This window comes from Nycticebus coucang, chromosome 4 (assembly GCF_027406575.1).
Source record: "Nycticebus coucang isolate mNycCou1 chromosome 4, mNycCou1.pri, whole genome shotgun sequence".
NCBI classification, from domain to species: Eukaryota; Metazoa; Chordata; class Mammalia; order Primates; family Lorisidae; genus Nycticebus; species Nycticebus coucang.
Genome location: NC_069783.1, coordinates 98,482,040 through 98,491,108, shown reverse-complemented (window position 1 = coordinate 98,491,108; position 9,069 = coordinate 98,482,040).

Below are 9,069 nucleotides of genomic sequence, written 5' to 3'. Positions count from 1 at the left end.
CATCCATCAATTTGAAAGATGTTCTCTACAATTGTAAGTTATTTACTCATTAATAGTCTCTTTTGATAAGATAAATATAAAGTTGCTTAATTTCCACGAATAAATGTTCCACATTTTTGGTTAAAAAGTATTATGTCTCAGTTCTAGTTATGTTAAAGAATTTACTTTCAAAAACACCCTAATATAAATTAATACAAACATCTAAGCTAGGTTCTGAACATATGAAACACACACACTCCCCTCCTCATACAGAATAAATTAGAAATCGCTTATATTCCATTTAATGTACTAAGTCAGATAGAATTTTCATGAGTACAAAAAAATCAGAATCTGACTTATAATATGTTCACAAGAATAATACAGGGAATTATCAAATGAGTTATTTTATTGTGTGAATATCGATTACTTCTAACAAAAATGACATTGATTTGGGAATTTGAGACATAACCACAACATCTGTAATAAGGCATTATTTTCCAACTGACCCAGGCAACATCATAAACTATTTTGTTTTAGCCACAATTCTTTTGGAGTTCTAAATGGTTTTATGTAGTCTATTAGAAAGCCAAAATAAAAACCAAATGATTTGGAAGGACTAAGAGCTTATTTTCAAATACAAAGTTAAAGTTCTTCTGTTCACTTTATGTTTAAATCAATTTTCAATTGCTTTAATTTCAATATTTTTCCTTGTGGACACTCAAAGATTAAGAGTATAAATCCTCTAAATACCCTCATCGCATCACATTTTACTTCCATGAAACATGTGGCATAGGAGAGCTCAGAACTATGCCTCTCCCCTAGAAGACGGTTTTGTTTCAAAGAAGGACACAATATGGCATATTAGATGTTAATAAATAGAATGCAATGTGAAAATTAATAAAATCAGAGAGAACTAGAAGAAAAAAAGCCCCTTGGAGGTCTTTGGGCACACATACACTACACTGCAGATGAAGGAAGTGGGCATGGGTTGGCAAAGGAATAATTAAACTCTAAGGAGAACTTAAACCCAGATCTCTTAATCCCCCCATAGACTTTTGTCTGCAGGTACCCAAGCCCTTAGTGGAAACCCTTGGGACCAGATGTTTTCAATCAGATTCTTTCCTGTTAGGTATTAGCTACACATCATCTATATTTGATAGTATCTGCAATCAGATTGGTGATAATATCCCATAAGCAACAGTATCGACGTTTCTGCAATGAAATGTATGGTTATTCATACTCGGTGGACTAAATAAAAATTACAAAGCTCTTTTATCCGTTCAGATTGAGTTCTGCTAGCTAATGAATTTCTTACCAAGCTTATAAAAAATAATAAATAATAATAAGTCAAACTCCTATTTCTTTGGCGTTTGGAAGGGATACAGGATCATATCTATTTCTTTCCCAGTACTTTCTTTTTTTGCTGTGGATATGCTTTTATCACATCCTTTTTCTGAGTTGTAGTTTAAAATGCAGTTTTTTAAAAGCTCTTTTACTTTTGCCCTTTTCTTAACATCTCTTTTCCCCCTCATGTTCTATATTAATAGCTATACATGGTGGCTTAAATGTGTTTCTGTTCCACTTAATATATGCAGATTGTTCTAATGGGGAGACATGTGAGTCACTGGCGAGAGACTAGGAGAAATCAGCCTTCACACACAAAATGAGGACTATATATGGATAGATCCAGATGTACATGTGACCCTTCAGATGCAGGGGGCAGCACAGAAGGATCAACACTGGGATCCAAATCTGTGGAAAGTACTCCAGGATTAAATAATGACATGATTTTGCATCAGTCAGAGGTCACGTATGTGTAGGGAGATCTACTTTGTCCTATGTAATAAAAGCTTATTTATTTAATTTTTAAATAGGGATACTGAGGACCAGCTATAACAATGTGGGGTGATACTACGCACATATGAACATTTTTAGTGGCACCAGAATTGAAATCGGGGCCTATTAAGAAGAAGAACATTATCAAATTAACATTACATTTGTTTAAAGTTCTCAGTTAATTATTCAAATGTTTCTTGAAGGAGGTTTACATTTTTAATTTAAAAATAGATTATAAGGCCAGACATGGTGGTTCATTCCTGTAATCCCAGTGCTTTCAGGGGCCAAAGCAGGAAGATCACTTGAAGCCATGAGTTTGACAACAGTCTGAGCAAACGTGAGAGAAGGTCTCTAGAAAAAACTAGCTGGGTATCATGGCATATGCCTGTAGTCTCAGCTACTGGGCAGGCTGAGGCAGGAGGATTGCATGAGTCCAAGAGTTTGAGGTTGCTGTGAACTGTGATGACACACGCCATTGCTCTCTGCTTGAGAACAGAGTAAGATTTTGTCTCAAAAAAAAAAAAAAAAAATTGACTACAAGAAATTGACTGTACTTTAAAAAAATACTCTTTTTTGTATCTTCTATAACTCTCAATACTTTAATACTCATATGATTTCTATTGGTTTCTGTGGGAGACAATATGATCTCACCAACCTATCCTCTTCTCTTTCCAAGCACATGGCAGGGTGCACTCCTCCACTCCTTCAAAGTAGTATATAGTTATGTAACTACATAATATATAGTTTTTTGCCAAAGATATATAAAATTAATGCCTTGCATCACTTCAAGGTGAAGAATTGAAAGGCAAGGCAAAATCTCCTGTTCTTACTTCCATTGGCTAGGAAGATTTCTGCATCGAGATGTCAGTACTATCAGATGTTGGAGCCTCCATTAGCCTGAGTCCCTGAGACATCTGATGGAGCAGAACATTTTTCTTCTTCCCTCTCTAAAACCGGTCCATATTGGACCTCTAGAATGACTGAAAAATTAGCTTGCTGCTTAAAGCAATTAAAAATTTTTAGCTTGTGGGTTATCTCAGCATAATTCTGGCCATCTGACTAGAAAAATATTTTCCCTATAAATGACTAGTTATCTGTGTAACACTCTGAATCTGGACTTTGTATAGCAAGTTTCAAAGTCTCTTTAATTCCTTTATGAAATGCCAGAGCTGAATAGATTTCCTGGCTTAGTGAGTTGAAAACATAATATATTCATACAACTCCCTCAAATTCTCTGGTAAACTATAGCCTGACAGCATTTGTGCTATATTTTTTATGACTATGGGATATAGCCACACTTATATATCAATGTTCTAGTCATACATCCACAAATACTGAGGGATTGTTATTGTTTCACTCCAACTTTAAAAATTATTTGCACAGTTAATGGGGAGTTATAGGGATCTGTTCAATACACATGTATATTCTGGAAAGACTTCAGTGGTGAAGTATTACAGGAGAAAAGCTGTTGTCATGAATTTAGAAGAAAGTATATTGATATTGCAGAAGAACAAAATCAGCATATCTGAATTCCAAAAATAGCCAAAATCCCCACATTAAATTCTATGAATCTCAGTTTAATCTATGTATGATAAAATATTCAAGAGCTTAAAGAAATTAAATATTTTAGTAAGAACTAGATATTTTAGCAAAGTCTTTCACAGTCTCTCTTTTTTTCTCCTTTATGAACTTAACATTGAGTCCAAAACTGAAACACTCAGAGTGGGACACATGTGTTCTAAGCACACGTATGAGCTAGAGGTCTAATTGCTACAATAATCCCCAGTCCTAGAGTTCCCCAATCACTGATTTTCTTTTTTAACTAATATTTTGAAAGAAGAGTCAGGTGTTACGTATTGGCTGTAGAGAAAATAAAACTGGAATATTGGAAACTAAAAATAGAACTACCATATGATTTAGCAATCCTGGTGTAGATTGTATATCTAAAGGAACTGAAATCAGTATGCTGAAGGGATAGCAGCACTCCCATGCTCACTGAAGCACTATTCACAATAGCCAAGATATGGAAGAAACGTCAGTGTTCATCCATAGATGAATAAAGAAAATGTGCTGTGTATATACACAATGAAATACTCTACAGACTTTAAAAAGAAGGATGTTTTGTCGCTTGACTCAGGAATGGAACTGGAAGACATCATCCTAAGTGAAATAAGCCAGGCACACAAAAAAAAACCCAAATATCATATAATCTCATTACATGTGGAATCTCATAAAAGTAGGTCTCACAGACACCGAGTAGAAAGGTGGTGACCAGAGCCCAGTGGGGCCTGGGGGGAGTAGAAAGAATGAGGAAAGGGTACAAAGTTTTAGTTAGACAGGAGGAATAAGTTTTAGTGACTTCTTGCACGGCATGATGACCGCAATGAATTGTATATTTCAAAATTGCCAGAAGAATGGATTTTTAACCTTCTCACACCAAAAAAAAAAAGATAAGTTGGTGAGGCATTGTATATTTAAATTAGCTACACAGACTCTTTCTACATCTGTGAAATATAATATACAGACATCATTCCATTAGCCAAAGGATACATGATTATTATTTTGTCAACTAAAAAAAAATGAAAAATTAGATTAAAAGAAAGAAGTATTTCAATGTTTTCAGTATTGAAAAATGCAATAAGATTGCTTTAGGGCTTCCATAGTGTGAGTGTGTGTGTGTGTACATGTGTTTGCATGTACCAGGATTAGCAAAGGCTTCTAAATTGCCTTAACTGAATTCAAGGTTTTTTTTTTGTATGTTTGTTCTTAATTCAATTCTTGCCTTACATGATGATCTGAAATTAAATCCCTAAAAAATTCCATTGAAGTCTCAATATTAATATGTATATTGAGGCAACTAAAATGGGAAAGGTCATTTATTTATATGCACTGTGTTATTATTACAAAGGAGTTGAATCGATGGAGAAAGTTCACATTTTAAGTTCTACAATATAACTTTGAAAATCACTTTATGATCTCCTTTTACAACAAAGAAGCATAATCCACATAATATGTGAAACCAAGGTTTATTTTAAATTGTCATTAAAACATGCTGTATTTTTCCATCTGTAAAATGGGTATAAATTCCTCCTAAAAGGGATTGGGTATCCAGTGAAATAAAATATGGGAAAGTCTTTTGCAATGAGAAATCAATTTACATGTGTAGGATATGGTTTTAATTTTCTATTTTTCTTTGCAAAAAATTTAATGTAATTCAAAAGATTTTCCTCATCAATCTGCATTTTCATGTAAGAAACCTACTTCATATTAACTGCAGACACATTCCCTGTTTGTACTTGTTAAGGCTGTAAGTATTAGACAAGCTGAGTTAGCTCTATTTTTTTTTTTTTAATTTTTTAGAAAGACTCTCATTATGTAGCCCAGGCTAGAGTGCAGTGGCACAACCAAAAAACACACTGCAGTCTCAATCTCCTGGCTACAAGCAATTCTCCCGCCTCAGCTACTTGAGTAGTGAGTTGCTGGGACTATCGCCACACACCACTGCCCCAGACATGGGTTAATACTCGCCCTGGCTAAACTGACTTTATCAAAATGAAGTTTGTAAATATGAAAATGATGTTACTTTATTCAAAATTCCAAACCATCATTTTTACAGAAACATAAGTCTCTTTCAAGAACACATTGCATGCAACTTACACACGGGTTTATTTGATCACTTGCATGCAAATACAAAAATATCATTTGAATTACACTTTAAATAACTACATTTTTTAAAGACTAAAAATCCCCCAGTTAGCCGTGTGGTTATCTTTTATGAATTGCTGCATACAAATCACCCACTATATGAGCAGACATGATTCTGGGAAATTTTTAAACAGGAGCCACATTTTCTCCAAGCTATTGAGAATATTTATTCGAATGAGCACTATCCTTTTGTATTATGTAAGTTAACTCACACACCCAAATTCAGCTACAGTCTGCATATTGGAAAATATCACAAACAGTTTCCATAACCAGAATCCATCTGTGTATAGTACTGAAAACCTAGATCTTTCAAGTACATTGGCAAATGTTTTTCAAAATTCTAATTGACGGCTAACATCATATCTAAGACATTAAACCTATCTCAGATGCTTTAGAGACCCTCCTTTCTACTCCTTAACAAGTCTCTCTTCTTTTGTTTGTTTATTTGCCACCACAGAAGTAGTTGCTTCTGTGAAGTTCATTTTCTATTTCCTTAAATCTTACCTCCCCCTGCTGGTTGTGCAACATGGAATGCGTCTAGGTAAAGCAAAAAATAATATGCAAAGGTTGTAGATCTTTCAGATGGGCAACTAGTAAAAGTAAATATGTGAATTGCACATGTGTTTACAAATATATGCACACAAGTGTACACACACACTGAAACTAGATTTTTTTTGTAAATTAAACTGTATCTTAGGTTAGAATTTTTAAGGCCATAAGCTATGAACAAAATGTTATTTGAACGAGTAATATCATAGTTACAACATGAAAGGTACCCAAGCTTCATCTCATATTCGTAGAATAGTAAAGTACACTCTAGGCAAAGTTAGTTATAGAACCACAGGCACAATTTACTCAGTGGCTTACCCAGAACACTAAGACATATACTCATAATCCTATGTGTTGATACAGATATTATGGGCCCAAACCATTGATCATTTAGCAATAAATTTAATTGTTTTGTACAACCCTTATTGGCTCATCACAGCATAATTATTTATGCAACTCTTGACCACTTCTCGCCTTCTTGAATTAGACTGGCTCTTCAACTAGAACATCTAATATGTAATGCTGAAAATGCTTGCTAAATCAAACATATACGGAACCACAGGATGCATAATTTTCAGAACTGCGTCGACATGGTCTGCAATTTACATTAAATTGCTATGTTTTGGTTAAATGGTACCTTAGCTTCCAAGCAACTCTTTCAGTAGTTGTTTCTTTAATTATTATTTAATTTTGTGGTTATGACTGGTTTTCAGTTAAAGAGGGTACTACTGACAAATTCAATTAAATGAGTATAGAGGACTTAATGGTCCATGCTAATGCTTCATTTCATACATAATATTTTATCATTTTCTGTGCAAATTTGTAATGAGCGCTTGGTTTGTATTAATAAATGCTTACATTTAGGCCACATAAAGTACAGTAATTAAAATACTTTGCTGATAATATTTACTTATAAGTGCTCTAAAAACAATTAACCCATTGATGCCAATTACTTTTGCTAAACCAAATTCCAAGAATACCATTCTCTGGCATCCAAAAAATATTATCTTCCTGTTACTTTTCATAAAGTGCCCTAGGTGCTATTTTATTATATTTGAATAGTCCATGTTATACATCTGCTGCTTTCTGGAACACCGATTTCATAGAATTATGGCAAACAAAAATTTAAACTACCATTTAAAAAAAATTTCCAACAAAGGACACATGTGTTATATATCTCATTTCCAAATATTTAAACCGAGAAATGTAACTGTTTATTGTCTTGAAATGAGCAAAAGTTGGTTGCCTTTTGCTTTGTAAAATAAATGTTGCTCTATGGTATTTTTTTTCTTATAACCTATACCAGAAATCATCTGCACACAATTTACATTCCTTCTCATACTAAAAGAGGATATGCTGCCTCCCCAAATGAAGAAAGTTCTTATTTACAAACATATTGCAGAATATGTGTTACTCACAATTCAACTCCGTAGTAATGGAGTTGAAAATTAAATATGTATACATACACAAATGCATAAAAAATATGAAAGATTTTTTAATTTTATAAAGTTAACATTAATAACTTTGTATAGCATTATTCCATTTTACAGTCTACATGGAAAAGGAATGTTAGACCTTTCTTCGCCCTCACCTTTAGGTATGTGGTCAATCCATTGGTTAATCAATGTTTCTAGTTTGCATGCAAGTAGCAATCTAGAAATTAGACATATTTAAAACAAACCATGTGGGTTGTTTTAGGACTTTTTGCTATGGATATTGAATCAAAGACCTTCTTTAATAATAGGGAGAAGTGAAACCCCAAATTGATATAAAGTATTGAGATTATAAAATTGGGAAAAGAAAAGAAGAAATCTTGGGCTCGTTTCTTCCTTTAAGAGCCACCAATGAAGGAATTAAAATACAAATCAAACTCTTCAGATTACTAAAGTTTTAAATATTTACTTTTTAAAAAGGCACGAAGATCTATTTCATTAGAAAAACTCCTTGTTTTTAGAAGTTGGAAATGACAGCCCTAGTTTTCACACTAGACTACAAAGTCTCCAATAGAATACCTCCTTACACATTGCCCACAGTATTTTAAAGAGTTTCCATATAAAGAAAAGGCTACTTGGCCCTAACATATAAAAAGAAATTATTACTACTTTAAAGGTGGGAAAGCAAATACAGCTTCAGGTCAAACAATCATAAGAACACTAAATTTTAACTCATATGTACCTTGGCCCCTAAGGTAACCATTTCAACTTGTCTCTTAGACTATTGTGCAAAAAAAAAGCCTGTAGATGGTCATTTAAGAGAGACACTCTGAGCAATTTTAAGGGGGTTGACAAAAGCCTATCTAGTGATATTAAGAGATATATACATATATATTACATGTAATAATGTATAATGATTATAAACATTTAGATTAGAACATCTAAAACAGAGTCCTAATTAAATACACACACATGCATACAGGGTATAAAGGGCATGTTTAGTCAGCAGAATTGAGTTAGTTCCAACATGAGCCAACCAGGAAGAAGTGCGGGCATTATCACACCCAGTAGTGTAGCCTCCACACACTTTGTATGGGTTCACAGAATAAGAGAAATGCAATTAATCCTACTCAATCACCAGCATCTATAAGGGTTTGTTTCTCAGGACAATGATCTTCTCACCAAATAGCTAGATTTGATAGATTTGGGAAAAATAGTTTATTCATGGTATACAGTGAAATCAAATATGTTCTATGACTTGCATCATTAGTGAATCCTTTCCACTTTCACCTGAGAAAATAATACATTTGACTGTAATTTTTGCATAATATTAAATCCTGGGTAAACATTGCAATGTGCTTTTTTCTCTTTCTACACTTTGAAAATAGTTTTGATTATGTGAAATGTTTTTTCTAATCCCTAAAATAAATCTTGGTGTAGAGAATGCTTCTGTCAAAGTATTAATGGCTGAATCATTTCTCTTTCTGAAGCTACTGTTGGTACAACAAGATCTGATTCTGCCTCTTGCATGGCAAAATATGCCAGCGGAATCAGGAAACTGGTGTTT